General features: G+C 43.5%; 1 protein-coding gene across 1 annotated transcript in view; it reads left to right on the forward strand.

The window, feature by feature from the left end:
* NTNG1 (netrin G1) overlaps positions 1–14,441 on the forward strand; it is a 155,770-nt gene that overhangs the window by 78,825 nt on the left and 62,504 nt on the right. The gene's annotated exons all lie outside the window — the stretch shown is intronic.

Consider the following 14,441-nt stretch of genomic DNA (forward strand, 5'->3'; position numbering starts at 1 on the left):
ATTTTTGAAGTATAAATTATTCACAGAAGAAACTTCTGACAGGGATGGCTAAAAGTATCTTCAGAATTCAACCCCCAGTAATAAATACTTTTGACTAATTTTTTTTGAAAACTCAAAAAAGGCACGATTTTTCCTTTGGAAATGTTTTTGTTCAAAAAATGGTCAAAAATAATTTCTAAAGAGGGATTTAAACCCTGAAAATAAAACTACGCATTTCATTTGACACAAATTATTTTTCCTTCCCAGTTTTTTTCAGTTCAGTCAGTGAACTGAAAAATCAATTATTCGCACACCTCTACTGGCAAATAATTCTTACCATAATAATTCCAGAGGGAATTATTCTGTGACAAGGAGTTTATATTGTATGGAAATTAGAAGTTAAAAAATTGAGGCTAGCATGATAAACAATGAGAAATGTTCTGTTCGGTTTTCTCACTTTTCTCTTTCAAATTATGACCTTCAATCAAGATGAAAAACTAAGAGAGGAAAAGGAAAAAAGAGAAACAAAAAAAAAACCTATATATTTTAAAGTGGATTTGGAGTATCTGTTTTGGTAATAGGAAGAAACCAATTCCCAATTATTTTAGATGGAGCCGTGAGGCCTACGCATGTTGAAAATCAACCCTAATGAAACGCAAGAAAATACCAGAACAAAACCACTTCTGAAATATTTAGTCAGCTTCGTTTGCTCTGAGCAGTTCGTTATGCACCCTCGACTTTGACGGTTTATTCACAAGTAACTCGGAACACACTCCAGAAAAGAATATAGCTGCCTCGTGCCTTATAATTATCCCTAAAGTTCAAGTCCAGCAACATGACTTTTCAGAAGGGGATCGATTAACCTGCCCTTGTAGTAGGCGCGTTCTTCTCCTCAGCCTTCCCGAGTGTCGTGGTTTAACCTCAGCCGGCAACTAAGCACCACGCAGCCGCTCGCTCACTCCCCCCCTCCCGATGGGATGGGGGAGAGAATTGGAAAAGCACAAGTGAGAAAAACTCATGGGTTGAGATAAAAACAGTTTAATAATTGAAATAAAATGATAATAATAATAATATGATAATAGTAATAATACACAAAGCAAGTGATGCACAGTGCAATTGCTCACCACCTGCCAACCGATGCCCAGCCAGTCCCCGAGCAGCGGCCCCCCCGGCCAGCTTTCCCCCAGTTTATGTACTGGGCATGACGTCCCATGGTATGGAATGTCCCTTTGGCCAGTTTGGCTGTGCCCCCTCCCAGCTTCTTGTGCCCCTCCAGCCTGCTCAGTCGGTAGAGCATGGGAAGCTGAAAAGTCCTTGACTAGTGTAAGCATTACCTAGCAACAACTAAAACATCGGTGCCTTATCAACTTTGTTCCCATCCTAAATCCAAAACACAGCACTGTACCAGCTACTAGGAAGGAAATTAACTCTATCCCTGCCGAAACCAGGACACCGAGAAGCATCAAACGGAGACGCCGCCGGGACCCGGCGGAGGACAATGGCTGGGACGCTGGCGCTCGCCGCAGCCTGCCCGGTGCGTCTCTCTTTCTGGTAACGACGGCAGCGCTGTGGAGGGAGAGAGGTGAATCAAAGTCCTTAAACTGGGGTAGCACCTAGAAGTAATATCAGCGATAACCAGCAGAACAGCAAAACACCGCGGGGGGAGCAGCAGGACACAGTGCACTTGTGTGAAAAGGTGCCCTTCGGAAGTGGTTGCAGCGATGATTCTCGGGCAGTGGCTTCTGTGGAGACGAGGAGCAAGGTATAAGCCTGAAAAGGAGAATATTAAGCTAGTTCTCAGAATCAAGTGTTAGTTTTGGGCTAGGCCAAGTATTCACAATTCAAAGATATTATACATATTTGTAATTTCAAAATATCTACCAAGAGAACAGGCCACTAAATCATCCGCCAAAAGTTTTCATGTCTGGATTCTCAGGGTTCTCAAAAGAGAACAACCTGAATTACGTTTCTGCTATGCCCTCGCTTATCCCGGTGGTTTTCCTAAATGTCCAGGCAGTGCCTAGACGTCTCACGGTGATATTGAAAATTAAAGTGTGCTTTTATCAACAGTTCTTTACCTTTCCCCAACACATCTCCCATAAAACAAGACAGATGAAAGAAAGGAAATCTGGTTTTGAAGTACGTGTCTTTTTAAAGCACTTAAGTCCTGGGCTTTTCAGGGACTGTTAGGTTGTGTGTGACTGTATTTATTAACAGAATTTAACTGGAATGAGAACTCAGCCTTTGTTCTTTATGTGTGCTTTATTGCTGATTGTGCGTATTGGGGGTACACCTGGAGCAGAAGGTGGCGAAAATATGTAGAACAAAACCCCGAGGATATGTTCAATATTCCTTTTCTCTTTGGAGAAATGTCTGACTTCTTTCTGGCGGTTTTCAAAGAGAGGTAAGCGGGGTCTCCTGATCAACTGCCCGAAGCGTTCCTGCCCTCTCCTCCCCCTTGCTCCGACTCTGCTTCCCCGGCACGTCCCGCACGGCTCCAGCCGCTGCAGGAGCCTGCCCAGCCGGGTGTTTCGTCGGAGCCACCGTGAGTTGGGTTGAACCAGCCGCTCTGACAGGGTTAGACAACCTCCGTAAAACGATTCCGCTTTGCATTTGCTTTTCTCTGAATTATGACTCTCTTTCTTCTTGGAAACAAATCTTTCCCTGGCCTCTGTGTCTGTTTGGAAGGGAGGTGGAAGTCTCAGGGCTTTGTTTGACGTGTAAAATCCTTTCACCTACAGGACATAAACTTAACAAGAGGGCTTAAAAGCAGAGCTGGTCACAGCCGATGCCTATCGGAGAATGAGCAGGGGAGAAGGCTCCTCACTAAATCCTGATACCAGGATCCACAGAAAGGCCTTTCCTGTTACTGGCTGCAGTAGGAACAGGACCGAGCTATTCATTGCGTAAAAGCTACCAGAGAGGTCTCGCTTTTTCAAGTGAAACCTGGCGTCCAAGAGCAGACGTATGTGGGGTGGGCTGTTCTGCACCTCTTCCGTGCCTACGTGCAGGCATCCCGCCCTAACGGCTGCTGCAGCTGCACGGGGGGCCAGTCCTCGCTGGGTGCAAAGGGACACCAAGCGAGGACGGCGGCGGCGGCAGCGTGCTCCCGCACTGAGTTAGGGCTTGCATCGACTGCTCCTCCCGGGAACAGCTCTCAGGGTAGCGCAAGGCATATATTCTCTCCCTTGGAGGCATCCCGTTACAGCCCATACCCCACTCTACTGTATATGCCATCCCTGCAGCAGTAACTACTACGGGCACATTCGAGCCTTTAAATAAATGAGTCCATAGGAGGTCTCTTAAACAGAAATGCTTTAAAATCTTTTGAAAAGAGCGGCAGATGTACTGCACCACAGAACTGGTTTCCCTGGTGTCGAATTCTGCATGCACCATGGATATTTTTATGCTGCTTTTCTCTATTATAGTCCTCAAAAAGTTATCAAAATCAGTATGAAATTAACCTTGCTTGTTCCTCAAGTAGCCGAAACGTTGCTCCCCTGACAACGGCTCCTGAAAATACTTTATTCCCTACTGTGACACAATAGGTGCTACATCCCGAGTCATTCTCTAAGCTTACAGTAAAGATATTTCTACTTCAGCCAGGTCTGTCCAGCATTAATCGTGGACACAAATTTGTAAGAGCTCACTTGGGCTACCGAGAAGAAAATTTTTCCCGTTGCAGAGAGTTAAGTAACATTTTTGAATGGTATTGTAAGCATGTCCACTTGGATGGTAATTTAATGACCGCAATTTTAGACCTCCCACACAACAAATTGTTCCTTTTCAGTGTTGTGCTGGGAAAAAGAATGCAGGGTACCAGCTGGCGGCTGATACTGTGAAATACTACTTACAGATAAAGGCAGGAAGTTTGGTGTAATCGCTAGCATCTTAGAGCGGCTTTCTTGGGATTGCTGCTGAGCAGATGTAAGACTGGTATTAATTAAATTAAACCCAGAAAAATCGGTGTCTCAATAAACTCAAAAGTGGTGATGCACATTAGCACAACGCCAGGAATTTAAAATCTAATGTTCAGATTTGTATTGGGAGAAAAGAGAAGAAACAGTGACTCCTAAAGACTTTTTAACTTTCATTTTTGAATTTGTAAGCTGTGAAACTTTGCAGTGATATATCGCTTGCACCTTTCATCCGAGGTTTGTGTGTCCCGTGCTTAACGATCTAGCAGGTTGTGGTACAGACTTCTACAACTGCTGTGATACAGTGGTTAAATTCTGCCTGGCGGTATTATGGTGGTTAAAATAGAAGATGTGTCTGGGGTGTATTGACTTGCTGATAATGACTTACTGCCCAATGGACGGATGGCAGACTAAGGCTGGCGAAGCAAGACCTTGCACAGCAGCAAAAAAATGTAACATGACAAAAACTTTCGTGCTTCCTTAATATCCTGATGGCAATGAGCAGTAGCCAAGTCTCAGCCAGCATGCTCCTTAACTTCCGTGCACCGTCAGACAGACAACGACAAGGTACTGCCAAACAGATTGCGTTGTTCCAGCTGGCGGAGGGAGAGCTGCATTCTTGCCCCTCTGATGTATAACAGCATAAGCAGCTGAGATGTTTTGGGTTTTACCCTCTCCTAGTTTTTCTTGATATTTAGGACAAACCAATCAAAGCACGTGTGATATATCATGACAGCTCAGAACACCTAAACTGTATAGTACCTCTGCAATACGTGTGCTTCCCTCTCTCCCATCCCATCAGTGTTTGCAAGAAATGGTTACGTGCAGTACAGCAACTTAGTAGGTGAGACCAAGTGATTCCAGTGAGAAAGCAGGGAAATTTCTAGTGGGAGAGAAGGGAAAAGAGGGACTAAGTGTAACACTGACGTACTTAGAGTTTACGTCTGCTGCTTTTTCTCCATTCTTCAGTGGCAGTCTGGGAACCTACCAAAACAGTCACTAGTTGGTAGCACTGGAAGAAACCGTCATTGTTCATATTCACCGTAGCAAGAGATTTTGCTGCTTCTCTGGGAGAGACGTGGCTGCCAAGGTCCCCAGTTTTGGCATCCTTCACGTGGATAATAAAAGCTTCCTATTTCTGAGGTTAAAGATTAGAGCAAAACAGATGCATGCGAACAGTGTAAAATACCAGCATCCTACCTTCTCAGCAGTCGTGTCCCTAAAAGCACATCACACCTGGGCTCCTTATCCTCCACTGACGCCCGGTTTCTATCCCATGCTTGTTCAAGATCTCAGGCCTGCCATTTAAAATGATAAAAAGATTATCTGCCATTATCTAAAAATACAGCCACCGAGCCTAGGATAATGTGAATGAAAGCTGGAAGCAAATTAGGCCACATTTCAGACAGTGTGAACTAACATCATTTCATTGATTCTAGTGGAGCCAGATGGATTTACATCAGCTAAGAATCTGGCAAACTGTGTTCATGGGTGAAATTATTTGCGGAACATGATGCTGGCAAACTCTAGCAGATTTTATAGCCGCTCTCTTTATCGACACATTTCCACGAAAACTAATCTCTCTGAAGAAAAAGCAAAAACGCGTATTTGGGAAGGGGATGGAAGTTAGTTCTCTACAGCAGCTAACAGCAGCTATATTTTCAGACAGATTTATTTCAGCTTTAACACTTAGAGAATGTGAAATGAAAATTAGAAAAAGCATTTGGCCATCCCACTTGGCTAGGTCTATCTAAGTATTGCATATTAAGGATAGGTATTTTTTATGTGGTAAACTGAAATAACTCGGACTCCGAATTAGCTGTTCTGTTCTACTAGATGTAAGCATCGTTGGATTATTTTTAGACTTTGGACCTAAGAGACTGAAAATTTTCAGATCTGTTGGTCTGTAACATTTTTTATCTAGCCAAGAAATCAGAACGGTTTCAAACGCTTACATACTGAGGTGTTTGTAAGAGGTTTAATAGGTTACTGCCTCCTCCTTTCTATGTTTGAGCTCTGAGCGTTGCTGATCTAGCCCGTAAACATTTTCAGTTGCCTCTGTTTGTTTGGAAGGATGTCATCTAGTAAACTACCGCATTTCAGAAACATGTACTGTTTATTTGGCAAGGTAAGGTTGCCTGCGGCCCTCTGTCTGCAAGGGGCAGGGGGAAAGGAGCGGCGAAGCCGAAAGGACCTGCCCCACTAACGTTTGGCTTCACAAGGAAGACGGTGCGCATCTATCAGAGAGCATACTGGTCAGATACAGGTTGAGATATAAATCGATCCGTAGTGATCCTGTAGTTCTTGTTCGTATTGACCAGCATTTAGCTTGACAATAGTTCCCATTTGAACAATCAGAATATATAGAAATGTTTACTAGCGTGTGAACACAGTAAATCTTACAAACATGTTAACATTTAAATTTAGCACTTGTTTTTGGGCTGGCTTAGTGCAAACACTGGGCAATTCCATGCCCTGCACGCTTCCTGTGAGTCTTGGAAAGTCCTCGCTCCTGTGGGAGAGGGAACTCTGCTGCCCTTCTGGACTTTGTTTTCTTTTTTCATTTCAAGCTCTCCAAACTGCTTGGAAGTAGGCCACTGAGAAAGCAAAGCAAACACGCTCTCTGTGCCTGGGTTTTGCTGTTCCCCACTAGATATATTATATTCACCTGAGGGAGAATAAGAAGCTGTCTTCCCCAATTTTCCATACTGCCTGTGGGAATCTAATTCAATTTCCTCCCAAATTTAGCAGCGAAAACTAAACGGTAAAGAATGAAGTTGAAGAGGCTTCTGTAAATCTCTGGATTCTAAGGTAGTAAGGTGCAGCAGGATTACTGAGAGCAGGTTAAACTTCTTTTCTAGCCACAAAGCTACTTACAGATTTAAGAAGCTTAAAAACCTGATCCAACATTAGTCCTTGCTTTGCAAATGAAAGAGTAATATATCTACCTATACAAAGTTATATTTGTTATTACTGAATTTTTTTATCCTTTATTATTGATGTAGCCCCATTCCACACAGGAATTTATTTTTTTTCGGTGAAGGATTATGATTTATTAGATAAATTCAGGGAAGGGCACAGGGAAAAAGACTGGTGACCAAATGCGTTTCCAGAAATAAACGAAGGAAAGGACGGACTCACATTTCATTACTCTCACTACAGTGGCTGCATTTTACCGGCAGACCACAGGGGTCTTATTCGTAACTTCCAGAAAAAGATGTAGTGCCTTTTTTGGACTTGGATTCCGTGCAGCAACGTGGACCTGAGGTATTCACATGGCTCAAAAAATACTGAATAAAAACCAGAATTTACTTTTCTGCTTCACATGAGCTGGAACATTTGTTCAGCAGACCTACTTGCAGCCAGCAACCCATGCTATTTTCTGATTGCCAACTGTCCTTAGTTTTTGTTGACCCTTTTAGCTCAGAACTTCTTCAGATGGGTAGTCCCTGCGGTGAGCACTGGTAGCCTAGATTGCAGTAATTATCTTGTTACCTCTTTTATGTGTGTGGTCTCACGGTCTCTTCCATCCTCGCAGAAATAAATTGGCCAGCAATCATTTTATTTCTTCACAATAGTGTCCTTTATGCTTGTTTTCATCCCCACAAAATCTGCTTCAATAGTAAAGCTCTGTAGACATCTATTAAGCTTTGGAAATTAGGGTAGGGACCAAAACTTTGGGGTTTTTGACATGACATGGAAAAATCCTATGATATAATGAATAATAATATTCAGCAGACATGACGTTTCTGAGACTGTGAGCCTCCAGGAGAAGATGTTCCACTTGTTAGAGAGATGTAAAGGACGAACAAACTTATCTAAGTATTTCCATGATGTTTACCTTGTACACTCAATGGTACAAGAGTTTGTCACTTACCTGTATAGACAGTTTCTCAAATTATGATGAATTTGTCTCAAAGTGTCAAAAAAAAAAATTAAAAAACAAAAAAATATGTAAAATCTCAAAAATTAATGATTCAGATGGAAAGCTGGTTTTATCCCAAATATTTGGGATATGTATCAGGTCCTGCACTTCGGCCACAACAACCCCATGCAGCGCTACAGGCTTGGGGAAGAGTGGCTGGAAAGCTGCCTGGCAGGAAAAGGACCTGGGGGTGCTGGTCGACAGCCGGCTGAACATGAGCCGGCAGTGTGCCCAGGTGGCCAAGAAGGCCAACGGCATCCTGGCCTGTATCAGAACTAGTGTGGCCAGCAGGAGCAGGGAAGTGATCGTGCCCCTGTACTCGGCACTGGTGAGGCCGCACCTCGAATACTGTGTTCAGTTTTGGGCCCCTCACTACAAGAAGGATGTTGAGATGTTGGAACGTGTCCAGAGAAGGGCAACGAGGCTGGTGAGGGGTCTGGAGAACAAGTCTGATGAGGAGCGGCTGAGGGAGCTGGGGTTGTTCAGCCTGGAGAAAAGGAGGCTGAGGGGAGACCTCATCGCTCTCTACAACTACCTGAAAGGAGGTTGTAGCGAGGGGGGGGTCGGTCTCTTCTCCCAAGTAACTAGAGATAGGACGAGAGGAAATGGCCTCAGGTTGTGCCAGGGGAGGTTTAGATTGGACAAGAGGAAAAATTTCTTTACTGAAAGAGTGGTTAAACATTGGAACAGGCTGCCCAGGGGAGTGGTTGAGTCCCCATCCCTGGAGGTATTTAAAAGACGGGTAGATGAGGCGCTTAGGGACATGGTTTAGTGGGCGTCGTGGTGTTGGGTTGACGGTTGGACTCGATGATCTTAGAGGTCTTTTCCAACCTTAATGATTCTATGATTCTATGATTCTATTTCATGGCATATTTTAAAGGTATATATATTTTAACTTTTGCTTTCTCGACCTACATCTCTTCCTCCTTCATGGCTGAGGTATCACTTAAAATGTATTTGCAACGTGGAATTTTCATCTTTGTCTACATTATAATAGAAAACTCAGTCTCACTGGTGAAGCTGCCTCAAGGTCTTCAGTAAGCTTGAGAGGCATAACGTATATGACAGCCTTAACACGTTTGATGTCGTGCTAAACACAGCAAAGTCCTTTAGGACAGCGGTAACGGTGCTGGAAGTAGTCGCTAGCACTGGGGCAAGCTGACTAAGGCTCCTAACATTGCTAATAGTGTTTTAAAATGCCCAATTAAAACTGTGCGGGATGGTATTTTACGTTCTGTGTGCACCACATTGTGTGGGCACTAATGCGAAGGGCAAACACGCCGACTCCGGTGTAAGTTCAGGCTTCGCCTACCTGGGAGCAGAGAGCTGCCCCGTGGCATGTAAAAGTGAAGAGCCCATGCAGAGGGCTTACAAGCTCGTTTTAAGTCGATTTTCTAAACTTTGGCGATGACCTAGAATGATCCAAAGATGTATCTAAGTGAGGAACATATGGCTGGTCGTTAAAAATGTATCAAAGAGCTTCTCCTGCCTTTCTTTCTTTTGAATGATCTCTTCAACATAAATGATCCCCTCATGTGACCCCCAGTCTGTTGGTTGGCACTCACATGCAGGAGCATCGGCACGGTATTAACAATCACCTCAGTGATATTTACAGCATTCTGATGTCAGTTGTCTGTACGTAAATAGAGTCTGTGAGGAACGCAGCGCGCCCGGGGCTCCTGCTCCCACTACAACAGCCCTGCTCCTTCAACGTGCCAGAGTGCCTCCTGCGCCTTATGTAACTGCCAAAAATATCATTTCAATTGCTTTATGACAAAATAATGAGTCTGTCAAAGATGAGTGGTCAGAAAAGCAAATTTGTTCTCCCACACAATTAGAGTTTATAGCGTTGGACAGCAGTATGAATCTCCAGCGATTCAAAATTGAATTTGCACGTTGGAGGGAAATGTGTTCTTGCGTGTGCTGTAACCAGGCCGCTTAGCAGGAAATGTCCTCGCAGGTTGGGCTGGAAAGATGGATATCAGCTGAGCCGGGGAAACATCAGGATGGAAGTTTCCAAATGCAGACGAGTGTTGTGGGGACGTGGCGTTCGCTTTCACAAGCTCAGCACTGACAGACCGGCTCCCACAACGACCAACAAAAAAAAGTCTGGAAAAACTGTCACCAGCTAGAACAGGCAGGCAGCTGTTCCCTTCAGGTGGAAAGCTGTTTCAAGGCCTGCACCTCCCCGCACACAACCTAATTGCTCATGGAGTTGTTGATATTTAGAACCACGGACGTCAGACATTCTTTGTAAAGACGTACAAAGCATTAGACCTCAGTAATGCCGTTTGTGGCGAGCATATACTGTATCTCAGAACGGCACTTTGCCCTTAACATCTGCTTTATCCCTACGTGGGATTTTGCCCTTAGGCTGTTTGCCGGTGCAGTGCAAAGGCTGCAGCATACGTCCTCTTACATTCGCCATGCCTTAACCTGTATTCTCAAACCTGCTCTACTGATTACAACTCCCTTCTCAGTACACATGCAAACCCACTTGACGTGCCAAGCAGCTGCTACCCACCCACTGCACCCAGTTATTGCATTTCTGGGCATGTGTACATAATACCTTGTAAAGCACTGACTTTTTTCTTTGGATTTCAAAAAACTGTATAGGCATGAAACATCGTCATCTGGAACTCAGTACACAGGATGTGGAAGCAGTTTTTTAGGTTTTCAGAACGTCTCCATTCTTATACGTGCAGCCAAAGTGACCACATTCTTCTAATGGAAGTATCTACAAGGGCTATACGAAATTTTGTGTTTAATGTGCTTTGTATGTAGATCTAATTAAGCCTTTTGTTACCATCTCAGATTTAAAGCAATAACAGCTAGGAACAGCCTTTCAGAGCAAGCGTTTAAAGAAATTACAAATGGTACCTGGGATTTTCAGTAACAATTTATCATCGTGGATATTCACATAAGGTAAAATATTTCCTTACCTCTGGAGCAGAAAAGAAAGGCAATCTTCCTTAAAAAAGAGACGAGACGGATGAAGGACTCTGAACTTGGGCAGTCTTCCATAGGAAGCTGATGTCCATATCCTGACAGTGATCTGATAGGATCCAAGCCATCTAGCAGATCAGTGGTGCTCAGCTGATTCACGGTTAGCTGAAGTGCCTGAGGTCCAGGCTCTGCTGCTTTGTTTTCACACTGCTCACAGTCCAATGTATCTCACCGCAAGAGTGGTTATCTCATGGTCTGTCTGGATGGTACTTTTACCTCAATAGTCTTCTTTCTGTAACCTTAAATATTTCAATTTTCCTTACTGCTTATCCCGCAAATAGAAATAGCTTTTTATTGTACTCTAGTCACCTCTCAGCCCCGCTACGCACATTTACCTCTTCCAATCATCCAGAGAAGTCTGTCCCTCAAGCACAACAAGCATTTCTCTTCTTTGCAGAAGTCTCTGAGATTGTCCATACATACGCTCGGATGAGGTCCCTGGGACAGATTGCCCAATTCCTAGTGCAGCCTTTCTAAAAAGCCAGAAGTATACGAAATACTATTTCCCTGTTTCAGTAAAAATGTCTCTCCACATACAGCACAGAATTAGGTATTGGCTTGTTTTTCCCCAGACGCGGTGCCCTCCTAGTTATGTTCAGTTTGCTTTCCACAGATGCTTTTTGTTCTCTTTCAGTTTTAGCACTGTCTGCATTTTACACTCATTCAGTATTCAGCTGCGTCCTTGATTTGCTGTGGAAATCATGATTAATCTCTCTGAGACAGAAGCGACCTCAGCAAAAAATTGGTGCAAGTGAGAGGAGAATCGGAGCCTCTGTGGTTCAGTCCTCTGAATGTCTTTTTTCTGCTTCTGCTTCTGCTCTTTTACTCCCTACGTACAGTTACTGACACCAACAAGAACTCCAGTTTAAACTCTTCAGATTTCATTAATCTACAGATTTTTTCGTACTTGTATAACACTAATGATGATAAACCAAACCAACTTTTATGTTGCCTATACATTAAGAAGGCAAAAGTAATGTTTTTTGCCACACATTGTCTGACCTTTTGTGGTTTGGGTTGGGTTTTTTTTAAACATTTCTTTTTGTGCCCACTTTAAGTAGCTCTCATTAACTCCACATTTGACATTTTTAATACAAATGTATTTTTTTACCTTGATCTTTGATCTTTAGCTAGTCTTGTAGAAAACCACAGTGACCACATTTGTTCCTTGCTTTCTTCTCCTTGGAAATTGTACACAGCTAAGTTTGAATTATTCTGAGGGGGTTTAGGATTATTCAGCATTGTCACCTCTTTTTTGCTCCGTTGTTATTGTTAGGTTTTGACTATCTATTCTCTGCCCACAAAGGTTTTAAATCAGTCCTTTATTTTTTTCAGTGATCAAATTTGGGGTTTTTTTTCTCATTCACTTTAAATCATACTCCTAGAAAGCTACACCTCTCTCCCCGTTGCTGGTTTTTTGGTGGAGGGGTTGGTTTGCGGGTTTTTGGGTTGGTTTTTTTTTAATTGAGGGGAGTAGAAAGCTTGCTCTCCTTTCTCTTAAACATGGTATTATTTGGAATTTTCTTTTAAGGCAGAATGCAGCACTCCGAGGGATTCTGCTGGGAAGGCTTTCAAAAATACATATAAAACATCCAAAGAAGTTAATTTGCAGAGAGGCATTGATTGAATGAATCTGTGATTATTCTACCGGTTTAGGGCAGGAAGAGCCATTTAGCAATTCCTCCATTTAGGAAGCTAAGTGGCTAAGATGTCCCCACATTGTCTGTTTTGTGTGTGTTTGTTCTGAGTGCCCGTATGAGGGCTGGTTGTTCTAAATCTCAGTTAATAGGGTTTTAAAATTTGACAGAAGGTCCCCAGCTACTTCCACAAGAAAATGCGTTTTGCTGTTTTTGTGAAAACCTGCCCGTATTCGGTACCAAAATCTCTAGTTTCCCTTTGCCTGTTGGGGCTTGGTGGCTAAAATCGCGGAAGATGCCTTGTGCAGAAGCCCTGCCTGTTGCTGTACCGCGTGGACCCCAGCACAGCTACCACGGCGTGACGCCACAGCTCCGGGCTGAGAAGCACTCCCTCTGCAGCGGTCTTGTCCTAAGACATTAAAAAACTGGGCACCAGAACAGGCAGCAGAGCCATTCCGTGCTGTCCATACTCTCTTGCCTGGGAAATAAGGAAAAGGAGGAGGCAGCCTGTGAAGAGGTGGATCACAGTGGAGATAGGGAATGCGGGAAATAAAAGGAAATCAATATGCATGGGAATTTATGGGTATCGTTTGTGTATGCTTATGTACATCCATACATATAAATATACGCGCATGCTTTGTATGTGTATGAAGAGGCATGGGACAGGACTGGATAGAAGCAGAGGGAGATGGAGAAGGCCAGAGGCCGCCCAAGACTTTTAACCCTGCAAGCAAAATCGAGGAAGGCTCAGTCTGTCTCTTCAGGAACATATGACAAGCATAGCATCTAAGTGCAGACAGACTTCTGCACAAGGCTTTCTGACACAACTGTTCTTTACTTTCAGGTGCTGATTAAAAGAGCTGTGCACGTTTACACCAATTAGCAGATGTACCTACATTTATTTTCCCCCACCTCAGTTCCCCTACCAGTCTGCAGCACCCTTTCAGAGCCCTAGGAACCACAGCTTTTCCTCAGAATCAGCCGGCTTTTTCTTCCTGCCTAGGTCAGTTCGCTGCCACTGACACTGATGAGTCCCTCCAATAAAACAGAAATCTCCCCCTGAAAGAAACCCAATCGGTTCCTCTCTCTCATTTATTCTAGTGACTCGCAGAGTCTCGCCTGCTTCTTTCTCCTCTGACTCTCTCTATTTTTTGGTCTTGTCGTTATTGTGTCTCTCTCCTGTTTGGGAGTCTTCCATTTTCATATTCCTGTGGACGGTAAAACCACCCATCACTTTTCTTAATAGCAGTGCCATTTACCAAAATCTTCAGTCTCTCCATGAATAGGCATATCTCATCCACGGACACCCAGGCAGGCGTCTGTCATTCTGCAGTGGCTAGTCATTGAAAATTTACTTTACAATTGATGTAGTCTTTACATCAATATTTTGGAAATTATGTAAAAATGAATCACACCTTCTTTTGTCTAGCATATTCAATACATTTCGGTAATTTCAATTTAAAAGGTGCTGAACCTGTTTTTTTTAGATTGAGCATTGCTCAAATAACAGCAGTTTCACCTGCCTCATTTCTAGCATCGAGGAGAATGCTCCACTATCTACTGTATTACAGATTCTTGTGGATTTTCTCCAGCAGCCACTTACGACAACTGCAAGCTTGTTTTACCCTGGGGATGTATATGTATGTGGCCAGTTGCTTCAGGTCATATTACTTGCAAACTGAAGTCAGCTCGACAGCTGTTAATTTGCACTTGGCCATTCCACGTGTTGTTTTGCTCTAATTATTGGTCACTGTATGGAACAGGTGACAAATGCCCACATGAGAACCCTTTAAATCACTAGATGTACAACCATTAGGAAGACAAACAGACAGGGCCATTAAACACTAGTTTTCTCTCCAGCCCCAAACAGAAACAGATTTTAGCTGGTTTTGACATCTATTGAAAAGGGATGGAAAGAGGTGACAATACCTTACTGTTCATGAAACCAGCTTCCCATTCTGTGAGTGTCCTAGTTTC

Source organism: Pygoscelis adeliae, unplaced genomic scaffold (assembly GCF_000699105.1).
Source record: "Pygoscelis adeliae isolate BGI_AS28 unplaced genomic scaffold, ASM69910v1 Scaffold265, whole genome shotgun sequence".
Classification (NCBI taxonomy): Eukaryota; Metazoa; Chordata; class Aves; order Sphenisciformes; family Spheniscidae; genus Pygoscelis; species Pygoscelis adeliae.